The 15,928-nt window shown below is 47.5% G+C and overlaps 1 protein-coding gene across 5 annotated transcripts in view; it reads right to left on the bottom strand.

Annotated features, from left to right (window-relative positions):
- LOC139755548 (fibronectin type-III domain-containing protein 3A-like) overlaps positions 1 to 15,928 on the bottom strand; it is a 499,565-nt gene that overhangs the window by 315,539 nt on the left and 168,098 nt on the right. The window lies entirely within an intron of this gene.

Below are 15,928 nucleotides of genomic sequence, written 5' to 3'. Positions count from 1 at the left end.
TTTCTTCCCTCTCGGAGACACGCCTTGGTGCAGCGTATCTCTGAGAAAGGTGACAACTCTAACCCCTCTCTACTATCGCCTCAATGTTTCCACTTCCACCATCTCCAAGTGTTCACACTCATCAATTCTCATTTTCTTAAACACGTAAGCATCCATTTTCTATTTTTCTTATCACCAGTATACACGTCCCAGAGATAGGTCAGCCGGTCCTCACCCTTAAGGCATTTAAATCAATCATTTGTGGCGGACCTTCACATCTCCAAAGCATGGGGGGTGGCATAAGTCTTTGCATTCTAAACTCCGTTCCAATGTTTTTTTCTGCTGCTTTCTGTTCCCCAATACACAGCTGACTTTATGGTAGTTCCACTGCGGTAGTTACTGATGAAGCCACTCCTATTTGTAACCTTATTCACTCTTACAACAACACACTTTCTCTCCCCTCCTCTCATACCCGTTCTCTTTCTCGTACTGAACTTATTTCCTCTCTCTCATTCGGACCTGTGCAGCATCCAAGAATTACGAAGTTAAACATAATACTTCTAATAAACTATTTCTCCCTGTATTTCAATCGACAATTAGTTCGTCTCTGACTGTTCAATAACAAAACACCACAATTCGATCCTGCAATGACATAGAACACGTTGGGGGCATAACCATATCTTCCACTCTCTCCACGTAACCCCACACGGTCACCATCAGAACGTCCGCTTACTAACAGCTGAGGTTGGAGGAATGGTGATGCATCTATCTATCCCGTGGACAGGTAGTTCATATCTACTTGGGTTATATTTGATCAAGTATTCACAACCGCTCACACATAACAGGGGAGGCTCTTCTTTTACACCTGCTTACTTACCAGACGTTGCTGCTCTTTCGCACATCTCAGGGTTATCATTCCGGTCACTATTTTCGTGAGCTGACTGCTCGTGTCCTAACTTCCTTCGCTTGCACGGGCACGCGTCTGACTGCGGCTGCTGCTTCCCAAAGTTTGTGTGTGGTGACCGGTAACTCGAGGCCTAGCCATTATGATACCTCCCGCTTCCCTCTAAGGTTCCACACACACACACACACACACACACACACACACACACAAATATATATATATATATATATATATATATATATACATATATGACAGGCCTCCAGCAGAGTTGGAGTGCCACTAATCAACAAACCACAAAGCACGAGACGCACACATTCCACCCCATTCGCGACTAACAAGCGAAGCTAAGCACCTCATAACTGCGACTTGAGGGGGGGCTTGATCGCCAACCATCAACCATGCATGAGTGACACAGACACTCGCCTCTTCATCATCAACCACCACCACGAGCTGGTTGGATGACGATGGGACAACTGGTGACAACCGAGTGACAGAACACCGCCCTCGTTGCGATAACTCGTGGCCACACGTCCGTCAACCCCACAGCCTTGCGTGAGGACTGGATTACGTCGACTTCCGCCGTCGTGTCGTCTTTCCCCCCTTGCCAGCGATGACGGCGTCAACTCTGTCAATCTCTCCCCGTTCATGTCATACCACGAGTCGTTCACTCTCACCATCGTGTCAGTCTTTCTGACACTCAACTTGCGACAGACAGTGTGTCAACTCAAAGCTTGTCGGTTTTTTCTTTTTTCCTGTGTCTCCCCTCTTTCTTTTTTACCTTCACCTCATTAAATGAACTGTTCAACTTGCGTCATTCAAACTAGGTAAAATGATGCACCAATAGGTAATAACTGCCACGGGATGAACTAGTTATTAAGTAAACTATGCCTACATAACTACTGTTTCCCAGGATAACCATGCATGATTAATAGGCTGACATGTGTTATCACTATGTTGACATGTATGACAGCCATACTGGCATAGCTACTGTCCTAGGATAACTATGCTAAACATAACTACAACTCACATGAAGACCATGCTAACATAACTCACAGCTCCTAGGCTAACATACCTCACTGCCGAAGAAACACTTCGACCTCCCGGCGAGTTAAGCCCTTAAGTATGACGGCGAGACCCTTGGATCACAAGGTTCTGACCTTTAAGGGTCAGGTACAGAGACAGACCAGGACGGTCGTACTTTAAGAGTCGTACAGTTGTGCTCAAGGATCTTATTGTCTTGCTCAAGGTTCGTACCGTTCTACTCAAGGGCCGTACCGTCTAACTCAAGGTTCGTACCGTTCTACTCAAGGTTCGTACCGTTCTACTCAAGGGCCGTACCGTCAAACTCAAGGGCCGTACCGTCTAACTCAAGTACTGTACCGTCCAACTCAAGGACCGTACCGTCCAACTCAAGGACCGTACCGTCTAACTCAAGGGCCATACCGTCTAACTCAAGAACCGTACCGTCTAACTCAAGGACTGTACCGTCTAACTCAAGGGCCGTACCGTCTAACCCAAGGGTTGTACCGTCCCCAAGGGTCGTACCGTCCAACCCAAGGGCCGTACCGTCCAACTAACAGTATGACGGTCCCCTCTCCTCAAGCGAAACCACGTACATACATACCACTCTAACGCACCTCGCTCGAGTGCCACAAACTTGAGTGCATCAACGATGTCGAATTAATCCCAAACACACCCACACTGCCCCGTGACGTCACCTCAAGGGGGGGCACGGTATCTATATCTACTACGTCACTGTTTATAAATGTAAACCATATCAGGTTTACCGTCTCTCAAGCCACCACCGACAAGACAACATGAGTCGTATTCCCACACGAGAGAGTGAGCGAGCCCATCTCAGCCCTGAGCAAGCTTACCCATGTGTAATCACAGTACATCAAGGAACTCTACAACCTCAGCCATCGTGTGTACTCAACCTCGTACTCACATTAACCTTGAGTGAAAAAAAAAAGGACTACGAGTGGTGGGAGTGGGGGACTGGTGGGTGGATGGGTGGTGGTGGTGGTGGGTGGCGGGGGAGGAGCCAGCGGGCAGGTGATGACGTCATCGTGTGCCCCGGGGCAGGATCAAGTAGTGGGCGGGGCCAGCCCGCGGTGTCCCAGCGCACAACCATGCGGGCGCCTGAATTGAGGGCATACGGGCGTGGCACTACTCCTGCTGCTGCTGCTGCTGCTTCTGCTGAGGGCGTGGGCGGCCTAGTGCGACTCGTGTGTGTGTGTGTGTGTGTGTGTGTGTGTGTGTGTGTGTGTGTGTGTGTGTGTGTTCGTTCGAGTGGGTTTGCCTCCGTCCATATGTGCTCAGGAGAATTAGAAAAAAAATACCTACCTTAGTAAATAATGCCTATATGAGAGAGAGAGAGAGAGAGAGAGAGAGAGAGAGAGAGAGAGAGAGAGAGAGAGAGAGAGAGATGAAAGGTTTGCAGGGTCATAGTGGACTTGGGGGTCAGTGAGGCGAATCAAAGAATGTTGTTTACAAGTGAGGGTCGGCGGGCAGGCTGGCGACCAGTTGTGGTGCCACGCGGAGGGTGTCGGCCAGTGGTGACATCACACGGAGGGTGTCGGCCAGTGGTGACATCACACGGAGGGTGTCGACCAGTTGTGACATCACACGGAGGGTGTCGACCAGTGGTGACATCACACGGAGGGTGTCGACCAGTTGTGAGTGCCACACGGAGGACGTCGACCAGTGTTGGGCGTAGGAACATCACAACCGCTGACATTCTTCCCCGTCTGAGCCTCACAGATTGAACACCCGCGACGGCCTGTCCTCCTACAGCCGACCACCTCCTCTTTCCCAACTTCCTTCTCAACACGGCCGACGTAAGGGTCGACTACGTCAGGAGGTACCTGCCCTTAGGTCGCGCGCGTCCTTGATCCCAACGTGGGCATTACACTGCGTGAGGTTCTCCTGGCAAGCGCAGCCACATCAGGGAGAGAGAGAGAGAGAGAGAGAGAGAGAGAGAGAGAGAGAGAGAGAGAGAGAGAGACTACATCAGCGAGGGTCAGGGAGGAGGAGGAAAAATATGGGGGGAGGGGAGAGGAGGGGGTAGGAGGTCAAGCTGGAGGAAGAGGGTGGGTAGAAAAGGAGGACACAGACGGAGAGGAGAGGAGTGGGTGGGCGGGAAAGAGAAGGCGGAGGGGGGGTTGACGGAGGAAGGCGGCAGCGGCGTCGGGGGGGTCGGTCTGGCCTGGACTTGGATCCGAAGAGAGTAACCAAGGAGGGTGCACCCACACGGCTGGTGAGAGAGAGAGAGAGAGAGAGAGAGAGAGAGAGAGAGAGAGAGAGAGAGAGAGAGAGAGAGAGAGAGAGAGAGAGAGAGAGAGAGAGAGAGAGGAGGGGAGGGAAAGAAACACGAGACGAACGCCAGCAACACATAAAAACACCGACACAAACATGGAAATTTAAAAACTCGAAAACAAGTTCTGATATCTCGACACACACACAAAACATAACAAACACGTCCGTAAAAAACCAACGTACGAGAAAGTAAACATGAAACTGACGACATCTTGCTTCTTCTCCAACACACTCTCACCCCCCATCCTTAACACACACACACACACACACATATATATATATATATATATATATATATATATATATATATATATATATATATATATATATATATATATATAAAGGATTCTCCATGTTTAACTGTCACAATAATACCCAGAGCGAATGCCTCAACGCATGACAACCCTCCCGTGTCTCTTAATGGGCCGCTCTTTGTCTGTTAAACTTGGAAGTGTCACAGTCCTGTTGACTCGGTCTTAAAGGATAACAACAGTGCACAGCCAACCCCTCCAGCACAAGTGTCGTGTGCCGCTACCACGATCCCCAAAGTGCACCGCTGTCTCTGTAAACCCCCCTAGTTGTGTCTGTCTGTCTGTCCGTCTCAGCAAGGGCTGTTTTCTGTCCCACCCCGGAGTCGTCCCCCTGCGTTTCAAAGTGATCGTCTCATTTGCGTTCTGTTTGTCTTCGTCCGTCAACCCCGAGCGAGCGTGACCCACTTTGCCTTCATCCAATCCCTCAAGATCTCTATGGCAATCACAGCTTTAGTCTGAGAGATGGATCGCTTTCCATCCCAGAGGAAGGAAGGAGAGAAGGGAGGGGAGGGAGGGATGTGTAATTACCTCTATGTAACGTAAAGGGTTGAGGGAGTTTTTATAACCGTGGGGCCCCACCCCTTACTTTCTCTACTATCATACAACTTTCTGAATTTCTGTATGCCGCCTGCAATTACCACGTCTCCATTCACTTTTTTTATGTTTGTATATAAGAGTCTGTGTGTGTGAAGAGGTACGAAGACGGATACAGATGCACACAAACACACCAACAGATTACTGCACACTGTTAAACCCAAAGATTCCAGGGTCGTTCATGGTACAGAGATATCTATCTACCCAGTTAAATATGTCTGCATATCCATAGTTCCTCAACCTCCCATCTGAAGTGTGTGCAACACGAAGTACTGCTGTGTTATCATCACCTACAGGAGAACACGAAAACCTCATCCCCAGCAGGCACTATGAGATGACCCTCGTACATCAATGTCTCCCACCAACACACCGAGAGTAACGTGCTGGCTCATGAAGTTTCATATTACATGATACGGGAAGGCCGCATTAAAATATAAACACTGGTACAGAATACATACTGCACAAACATCATCACAAGAGATCCGAGAAAGATCTCTGGGAGTAATTACGTCTGATGACTTCACCTTCAGCGGGGTCAACAAAGCCACCGTTGTCTTTTAAGAGAGTATGGCCGGCTGGACTTTGCGAAGCTTCAAAACGAGAGGGACTCAACACTGATGGCGCCTGTCGTCAAAGCAATTATCGTCCCAGAGCTACAATAATATTCTGTGCTAAAACTACCCTTCAAGGCGAGCGGTACGGCAGTCTAAAAATCATCACGATTATTTACAGTCTGCAGCGGGCATTCAAACATCAGAAGGATCGACGAAGATTAGACTAGACTCCCCCATGAGGGTAGATATGATACACAATATATACGAGGTAATCCTGGAGAAAATGGTTTCCAATCTACGATAAACAAATCACTTCCTACAGGCATGTAAGACTCACAACACTACTTGCAAAAAGGGGCTACGAGAAGATTAACAAATCAGTGTATATCCAGTTACTCAAGAGCTGTTCAACTTTCTCGCATCACAGACCCGTGGATCACACAGTGACGTTCAAAACCCCCACTTGGAGAACGACAGAACGTACCACAACAACCAGGCTGTGGTGGCTATGCTAGCCTGCAGGATGAGGAGGGCCCCGCCCCCCCAACAACAGCTTATCGACCAACAACCCAACCCGGCAAGCGTGCACTCTGCCCCAGCTGTTGGGGGCAGGTCGACGAAATCAACCCTCAGGGAACGCATCTACAAAGTGAACCTCATTAGCCCTGGCGCGGAGAAAGGCATGCTCCGGTAACAGCCATTTCCGATGGAAAGTAAGTATGGGATGAACCAACACAGGATCAACTGTGAGCATTTAACGTGTTTATAATCTAACTTTTAAAAAGAAAAAAAAAAGGATATTAAGAGGAGGAAAGTTGAACAGGCAGGAGAGAAGTCCACACCTTCGCCGTATGTGGATAACAAACATCATAACGGTCAATCCTCAAGTAGTCAGTCTACAGTGAAGCACTAGGAAGCAGCAGCAAGACACGTGCCCGGAGTCTAGGTTGCAGTGGCTGGAGAACGAATACAGCACAAGAAGCCGAAACAACGCTTACGTTACCGTCAAATTTCGGTGGTGATAAGTCACGCACATCAGGCTTCAAACCTCGCCAAGAGTTTCCACGTCTAAATCATCTGATATACTGAATGTCTGGAAACCGCAAGACTTCCGTTGTCGCCAGCAGTCCAGATAAAAAAAAGTAAATAATCTTTTGCACAATTACTAACTGGGTGATTTCGACCCTACCCTGAAGGGTAATGTTAGCACACAAGAGAATTCAAATAAGGGGACCATAAATGCACTGACGTGTGTCGTCATCATTGCCTTTTCCCTTTTCTCTCGTCTTGAAAGTTCGCGAAATCCAGCCTACCATCTCCTATGAAGAGGCAATACATCTGTGAATATACTCTAGAAAATCACTACCAGATCTTTTAAAGTCATCTTCGCTAATGTAAAAGTTTTATTTGTTTGGCCTGACAACAGAGCAATCCTCGCTTAAAACACACACATAAAGATGAAAGCCGACAAGTGATATCATAAAATAGATAAACAGTCTTAAAAATATAAGCGAAAATCCTCTTAATGAACAGGTCAGACTCGAATCGACCATCAATTTAGCGATGTTTATCGAACCGGAATAAACACACAAAGCAGTTGGCTGTAAATATACAACACATATGCAAATGCCGGAATTAAAAAAAACATATACGGAGCAAAAAAATAAAAAATAAAATAATGATACGAACGCACTCAAAACTAAAACACATCATTAAATTTGCATGAATAAAACGAACTCTGGGGTAGCTGAAAATAAGCCAACGTCAGAACAATGGATCGTGCATGATGACAAAATCATGAGATGTATAGACAATGGATGACTTGTGACGCCGCATCCGCCACAACTTTTGTCAACGGCGGCTCACGTCACACGTGTGTGTGACACATAAGAGCCTCGTCATGCTCCCATATGGGCGAGGAACGGATGCAGCAGACACGATGGCAAGCAGACACCTCTACAACGGCCCTCCTACGCCGGGTCTGTGGGGCGTTGTAGAAGGCCACGGGGAAGGGGGTGTCGGGCCGGCCCGGCCAGCTGATGGCAGGTGCATAAAGTGGGGGGAGGGAGGGCGGGGAAGAAGGTGGGGGAGGGGGTGTGTTGGTCCCACAGACCTCCCATCCACTCCCCCGCTTTTAAACGTTCCACTTCATATAGAGAATGGAATCTGACGGGACGTGAAGTTTACTATGTACTGGCAGGAAGAGAAGGAAGGAGGAGGATGAAGGTGGAGGAGGATGGAGGAAGGGGGCGGATGAAGGAATGGGGAGGATGAAGCAATGGGGAGGATGGAAGTTTTGGTGAACACTGAAAAAGGAAATAAACGAGATAAGGCCAGGAAATACTGGCTGTACAGTGGAAGGTACGACGAGGTAGTACTGGGCGACCTGGCGATAACACTTCTTGTACCAGCGGCACAGGAAGATATGCCATGTACTGTAACCGAGCTAAACAGAGGGTCGAACACACGAGCCAGGAGAAAAAGAGGCAGCACCACCAAGAAAACGAAGACGACGAAGTAGTAGTACTAGTAGTAGTGGCAGTAGTAGTGGTGGTAGAAGTGGTAATGAGAAATAATAATCTTACTAACCAACCAGGAACGTTATCGGGCGAGGCTGAGGTGAAAGTAGGAACAGGATGACAAGTCACCAACGATGACGACACGGGAGGCTGTCTCCTCCACCAGCACCAGCAGCACCACCACCAGTGACACGACACAAGACGGTGACAAAAGGAGGAGATTACGGCTTAAGGCAAAGACAATGCCAGCGAATGCAAGAGACAAACATCACCCAGTTAAAAAGAACCAGACAATGAATCCAGGGAGGAGAGAGGAGGAGAGAGGAAGGGAGGAGAGGAGGAGGGAGAGGGAGAGAGGAGGAGTGTAAGGAAATGGAAACACGAGAGGGCGAGGTCTGACTGACTGACCTGCCGGATCACTTGTGGGAGGGGAGATGCCCTGCCCCAGGTGGGAGAGATTGTTATATCAAGTATTTACCCTCTCATCAAGCTCCTCCCTCCCTCTCTCGCTCTCCCACCATCTGGGAGGCTGGGGGACATTCACCCACCATGGGTGATGGAAGGTCGGTACACAATCCCTGGAAGACGAGAGACATACATCCGCTCCCATGCTCACCTCCCCCTTCCCACCCCCACTATATTCCCATCGCCCTTCATATGTTCAATGCCTCGTTCATCAGCCCTAAGCCTCCATCATAATTTCACATGGCGCCAACACGTTCAAAATCTACCATAATCTGCGCTCAGCATGTTCCCACGTTCCAATTCCCGCTCGCCAGCATTAAAATCCTACTTCAAGAACAGCATCACATTCACACCGATACAGTGATCACATTCACACTGATAGTCAGGGAATGGAAACTTCATATTTGCTGTTAACTATTCTTTAATTTCCTGTCCGGCTAGATGTACTAAACTCGTTCGCCGTTTCCGATAAGTTGAGAGATTAATCCAGATAGACAGGCTCAAATACCCAATCAAACAAATAATTATAAATCTATTTCACACAAGAAGAAGGAACTGAGGAACACAGGTTTGCTCTACGTGAAGCTCTGTCTGTGTACTGCACTGTACATCACATTTATCTGTCAATTTGTGGCCGCACTCGTCACACGGAGCGAGGGAGGGCGGGCTGGCAGAACGCGGCAACAGTTATGGCCCTTAGCTTCTCATCTCGGGTTTCTAGTTTTTATTTCTTTTTGCATAAGTACAATCTTACGATGGTTCTGGGGGTCTTCTAACCCACCAACAGTCCGGTCTGGGACCAAGCTCAAGATGGCTTTGGAGGTCTTCCATCCCACCAACAGTCCGGTCTGGGACCAAACTCAAGATGGCTTTGGAGGTCTTCCACCCCACCAACAGTCCGGTCTGGGACCAAGCTCGAGATGGCTTTGGAGGTCTTCCACCCCACCAACAGTCCGGTCTGGGACCAAGCTCAAGATGGCTTTGGAGGTCTTCCACCCCACCAACAGTACGGTCTGGGACCATGCTGTCGTGTTGCTGCTCTGCTCAGTCTGGCTGTTGGAGACCACGGTCCTCGACAGCCCTGACTGATTGCAGCAGCAGCAACCCGGCAGCCTGTTCCCAGAGCAAGATGAGGGAGGTAGAAGACCTCTCAAACCAAGATTACACCAAAGTAACGTACAAAGAACTTTTAACGATCAACTGTTTGTCGTTTCCCTTACTTCATCTCGGCGAAAATCGTGGGAGCTGACACGCAGCCCAGCACGTCGTTGTTAACTGCTGTCATCATCATTACCGTCATCATTACTACAAATGAAACTTCCCGGATGATGTTCTTCGGCCGTAAGAAGAGTCAACCCGCGCCATTGTTAAGGGACAACCCGTTCGTCTTCGGCTTCTGCGTTCGTCGTCTTGGTTACTGATGCAGGTGACAATTCCACCACCTTTCCAAGTACGGAGCCTAAGGTCGGGTAGATGCACCACGACCTTGCCAAGGGTGAAACGCGAGGTTAGGGGTGGAAATCATGACCTTACCAAGGATGATGAACCCTGAGGTCAAGCGAGAGCTTCCAGATCTTAACAAAAAAAAAAAAAAATGTGAACCCTTAGGTTGGGATGAAGGCCTGACGACCTTACCAAGGACGACGAATCCTGGCTCAAGAGAAGGCTTCAAGACCTTATCAAGGGTGACCCTTGAGGTTAGGTGAAGACCGCAAGACATTACCAAGCAGGCGAGACCTGAGGTGAATGCATCAACAGCCCGACGCCCCAGGTCTTCAACCAGCCCCCAACAAACTGGACCGGTCTGAAGGAGGCCTCGAGTGTACCTGGAATATGAGTATGAGCATGTTGTAATCGAGGGAGGGGGAACTCCCGACAGTCCAGGCTGGGCCCCTGACGGCCGAGTCCACTACGCTGGGGTGTATTTCCAACACGGGCGACCCACAGTGAACCATTACTATGACAAGTCTCGGATATTTCATTCTCGACGTGATCTGAAATACAATGATCACCGAGCGATGGGGAGGGAACGCTTCCTTCCTCAGCGAGTTCTGGATGTGCTTGCATCAACCACTGTTACCATCCCTGCTGGCAGAAATCAAACGTGCACACCAAACGCCGTCACGGCGAACTGGTACCTGTGTGAGGGAATGGGAGATTCGCCTAACACGAGACTTGAAGCAGCTTGTATTCTTTTTTTTCTTTACGTTACAGGTTCCAGTCACGGACCAAAAGTCCACATCAAGGCTGGGCCTTAACTGAAATACAGACAGGTTAATAAAAGGGGGGAAAAAAAGAAGAGACAAGGGAAAGTATTTACGAATCTTAGAGGCAATGAAAAACCTGTCTTCTAAACTGTGCCAGGTCACAGTTATGGGGAAAGACATGAGAGAGGGCAGTGTGTGCCAAAGCTTCGAGGTGCAGGGAAAGAAACACTTGCTGAGAGCATTACCAATACGAAGTTTTGGTAAACTGGGATGACACAAAATAACCTCACGTGCTGGGAACGTACAACACACACAAAAAAAAATGAATATCAAAAACTTAACAATAGAGCTGCAGGAGTACCGAAGATTATGAAGCCTTGAATGTGTTGTACCTAAAAGGAAAGGCTAGCGGGAGAGGCAGAGGTGATCACCCTCACTCACAGGCTGCAGGATATAAGAGATAATATTCATTTACCCAATACCAAGAGAGATTTCAATTCACGCCAACACCGCTGGCAACCGCGGCTTTCAACAGCTTTGTCAAGCAAAGACCCAACCCAGCGCTGAGCCGAGCAGGGTAAGGAAGGGGTGGGGAGGAGAGGTCAACACTGGGGAGGGCAGACGGCTACTTCAAAATGACTTCACGTCATCATAGTACATGTTAGCTGGACCGCTGCTTCTCGAACTAGCAGGATCACTACCGCTTCGGAGGCTGATTGAAATCTGGGTCCACCAGGGCGTGAGTTCTTGGCGCCCTCGACTCACACGCCTGAAGTACCCTTGCGTCCCCCCTTCTCTCTCTCTCTCTCTCTCTCTCTCTCTCTCTCTCTCTCTCTCTCTCAGTCGTAAAAAAATCATGAAAAAAATTATTTTTCGCGATACTTGCTGGGGGTCTTTGACAGTGACAGGGGTTACAGAATACGTGGGTGGGGGAGGAGAAGACGTTGAGAGCTGGGGAGGCATGGGTGAAGAACTTGATATGCTGGGGGAGAGCTGCAAGACAGGCGTGGGAGGAATAGGCGAGCTAATTGATAAACTTGGAGGGCGATGGGGCGTGGTACTTGAGGCAATACGTAGGGTACGGCTGACTAGTGCACGTTGGGGCATGGGGGGACGCCTTTCAAAAGACAGTGGAGGGGAGGAGAGCTCGGAAATACGTGGGAAGGCCAGATGACACGCCAAACGGTTTGGGAAGGAGTAGGAACAAGACGGAAGTTAGGAGGTAAACAGGGATGAGAGAGAGAGAGAGAGAGAGAGAGAGAGAGAGAGAGAGAGAGAGAGAGAGAGAGAGAGAGAGGGGGGGGGGAGGGGGAGTACGAACTCGAGAGCGAGTGGAGGAGCAAGCGAAATGGGAGGCAGGAGGAGGCAAGACAAACATGACCCAGGCAGAGTACAGTCTTTCAAACACTCGCAGGCTGGGAGCGCAGCTCAAATATGAGCACGACGGTACGACCCTTGGGGACGACGGAGCGAGTGCCCGCCCCTTAAGTGCAACGGTATGACACTTAAGGACACAGTCAAAGATCAAACCATTAAATCCAAAAGGTCATTCTGTCCAGCTAACACAACACACCTGGGAGGAAGGACAGAACTGAGGACATACGAGTGTATATGTATGTCAAGACACGATAGGAGGGGGAGGAGGGAACGGCAAAGGTTCTGTGAATGGCAAGGAAGGATGAAAGGTGGTGAAGGGGACGACTAGCGAGGTAAGAATGGGCAGACGCGAGCCAGTGGTGTGAGCGGCAGCGGCAGCAGCAGGCGTGGCCGAGTACAACATACTGGCGGCAGCAGCAAGTGGAGGTCGATGGCCGGCCGGCACTCTTTTCACATATTCCTCACTTCAGTTGTCTCCCAACAGTAACTGTTCCCCCCCACCCCACCCGCACAGGCAGCCATTACAATAGCGGACATCTCTCCTCTTCACACCTTGCGCTTCGCTACCTACGAAGAATACTAAATGTAGGAGTATTCAGGGCCGGTACCGCGCGAAATAACAGTCCGTTATGGTCAAACAACCGCTACGTGGAGGTGACCGCTCGTGCGAAGTTGGCTCCGTCTGGGCGGGGCTTGGGTAGACGCAACAACCCATTCAACCAGCCGAACTGGCGGGAGAAAAACTTTGCTTTTACTTTAAATTATGGTTAGGTAGGATGCCGTGAGTAACTGGTCATCCGCAGAGCGACCGTCTAACAGTTAGGATTCTTTTTGTCTTTTTGACGACTGTACTGTTGATTTATGCAGTCTGTTGTAAACAAGATTCTCGACGCAAATAGTGTTTCGGTCCATGTGACTCACAGTTTACCTCTGCTTTTCTCAGACATGAGATTCTCGAAAACAAGTCAAGAGTTTTCGTCTGCCACAGTTCTCGGTTTAACCTGGGATTTTCGAGAGACTGGTTTCTCGATGTGTTAAAAGTTTCAAGACGACAGACATCCAAGTTTAACCAGGTCCGTAGACGCATCAAATTTTCTATTTAACATGGGATTCGGTAGTTTAACTCAAGGTTCTCAGCACACGGGGGTTCTTGATGAAACTGGGCCCCACGTTGAAGCAAGAGTTCTCAATCTAGCCTCTGGGTTTATGGGGGTAAATTCGGTTTTCAAGGACTTCCATGCGCAGTTAAAAAGTACTTACCAACTGTAAAGGTTTTGCGATACATTTCTGGAAGCTGACAAATAAAACGGTATATTAAGATTACAAGGATGCAGAAGCTACTGAAGAGAGCATTATCACCATCTCAGGGGAAGTGGAAAAAAAAAAAAAATACGTTGTGAACAGGAACAAGGTGGTGGACAAAAGATTTAAGGCAGTTCGTTAGCCATAAAGTTAATGCCCTACAACGTGAACCTACATGAACTCTGCAGGAGAGGAAGAATGTAAAGTGTGCAGAGTATAAAGTCTCGGAACATATGAGTAAAGGAAAACACGTAAAGGTAAAAAATATATAAGATAAATGAATAACAGGTTAATAAGAGGCCATAACAGAAGCATGTAAGTATACGCTGGAAAGGTGTGGGTGAAAAGTTGGAGTGTACTTCATAAAGCCTAGAAGGCTTTGGGGCGAGGTAGTTTTTTCATAGATAGAGAATACAGATGAGATAAAGACATTGCTATAATATTACTGGAAACCAAGAGAGTCTGGAGTTAGTAAGCAGGCAAAAACGATGAGATGAATGTAAGCCATGTCATATATGTACTAAAACCTCAGGGGTCTGATGGGTGAAGGGGAGATTACGATGAAAAGTGGAGGTGAAACTACACAAAATGATTATGTCATCTGCAAGAACGGTCGTATGGCTGATGATTAAGGGCAGGCAGTGAATGTTCCAATTTGCAAGGGTAAGCTGTATAAGTGATAAATATATAATACCGTGAAATGTCTTCTGAACACATCTCTTAACATATACAGTACAGGAAGAAAACGGTTCATCAGTACACTGAAGGAACTCTTGCATTAAGGCAAGTTATAACGTGGATACAGTTCTAGAGAAGACTAAAATCAATGCAGCACTAAAGAACCTTGGCGTGTGATAACGTTAACAGAAATGGGCTCCAAGAAGCCCGGGCGGCTCTCTCTGGTGTCTAGATGAAAGCCTTTACAAGGTTACGAGCTTTTCTAATGGCAGGAGAGACTGTGCGAGCACATGCTAGTGTACGTAATCTGGTTTGAAATAAAGTATGGCAGGCCGTGAGGACAATTTTTCTTTTCTGAAGTTAAAGGAAGCTACCAGAGTGAGATGGTGTGAGCCGTACCATGATGGAACAGAATGAAAGTCACAGCAGCAGTTGCTGCATGCAGATGATGCTGTTCTGTTAGCTTAATCAGAAGAGCGAGTTGGATAAGATGGTAGGTCGCTTTGATGGTGTGTGGGAGGAGGATGCTAAAAGCATACAATTGAAAAAAAACAAGGTTCTCGTTTTTGACAGATGGCCAATCGCAATGTGAATCAGGTTAAGAATGAAAATCATAAATTTGTTTACGTATTTGAGAGATGGACTAGTAAATATGATAATGGGAGATCTAAAGTTGACATTAATAATAATACAAGAGAACTAGAGATTTACTGGGGATCTCGTGAATGAGATAAACTAGAGTCAGCCAAGGAGCTGCCATGTTGGGAATCTCGTCTGAACTAAATGTTTACGGCGAGGATGGGAATTCTTAGCTTTACTTGGTCAAGGAAAGTTAAGACGTAGGACGAGCAGAGATGGATTTAAACAGCATGACTGGAATATAAAAAGAACTAGATCCCTCCCCTTCCACTACATTTTTTACGCTAGATTAAGTATAAACTTTACTTAGTCTACGACAGAAAAAAAAAAAAAATGAAGGAAAGGCGAGTTTTCAGATGATCCGAAAAGACAAACGAAGATGATCTGAAATCTATCAAACCTTTACATGAATCATGTAGGACATTGGGCAGTGGAAAGGATGGGTTTAACACACACACACACACACACACACACACATATATATAATATATATGGTATTGAAAAGTATAGAGAAAGACCGCGACATATGGATCAATACTCTGAGTGAACTGTGTAAACAGCGTTGCAAATGAAGATGCTTGTGGATTGATCGTGAGCACTAGAAACGTCGCTTGTAATTACATATTAGTATGAAAAGGGAAGGGTTCGACGCTCGTGGGGCCCCTTTTTCAACCCTTCTCAGTTAAATTCATTCTGGGAGTGGCAACAGTAAAAAAAAAAAAAAAAAGGTTAAACTTACTCTAATACAATTTTCTTTTTTACCTTATTCTATGCTATAAGCATTCAAAATTTCAACATTCAGTTAATTCCAATCATCAACTCTTACAGAACTTGCTTGCTTAATCTTATATTATGCCTTCTGGTTATTCTAACCTTGCATCTCGTTAAACTGTTCAATGCTGCCATCATCAAACTGGTTTACCGTAATATATAGGCTGTGATCAAGTCGCCCTTTATCCTTATCCCTTCCACAACGGAGAAATTCTTTTGACCACTCCCTGCGCATCTCTTAATTCTGGTACAGTTGTAAATGGAGAGGTGTGTCTCAACTAATTTACCTTTGTATACAGACTGAGAAAAA

Source organism: Panulirus ornatus, chromosome 19 (assembly GCF_036320965.1).
Source record: "Panulirus ornatus isolate Po-2019 chromosome 19, ASM3632096v1, whole genome shotgun sequence".
Classification (NCBI taxonomy): Eukaryota; Metazoa; Arthropoda; class Malacostraca; order Decapoda; family Palinuridae; genus Panulirus; species Panulirus ornatus.
The sequence above is the reverse complement of the archived record's forward strand: the minus strand, read 5'-3'. Positions and strand labels throughout refer to the sequence as shown.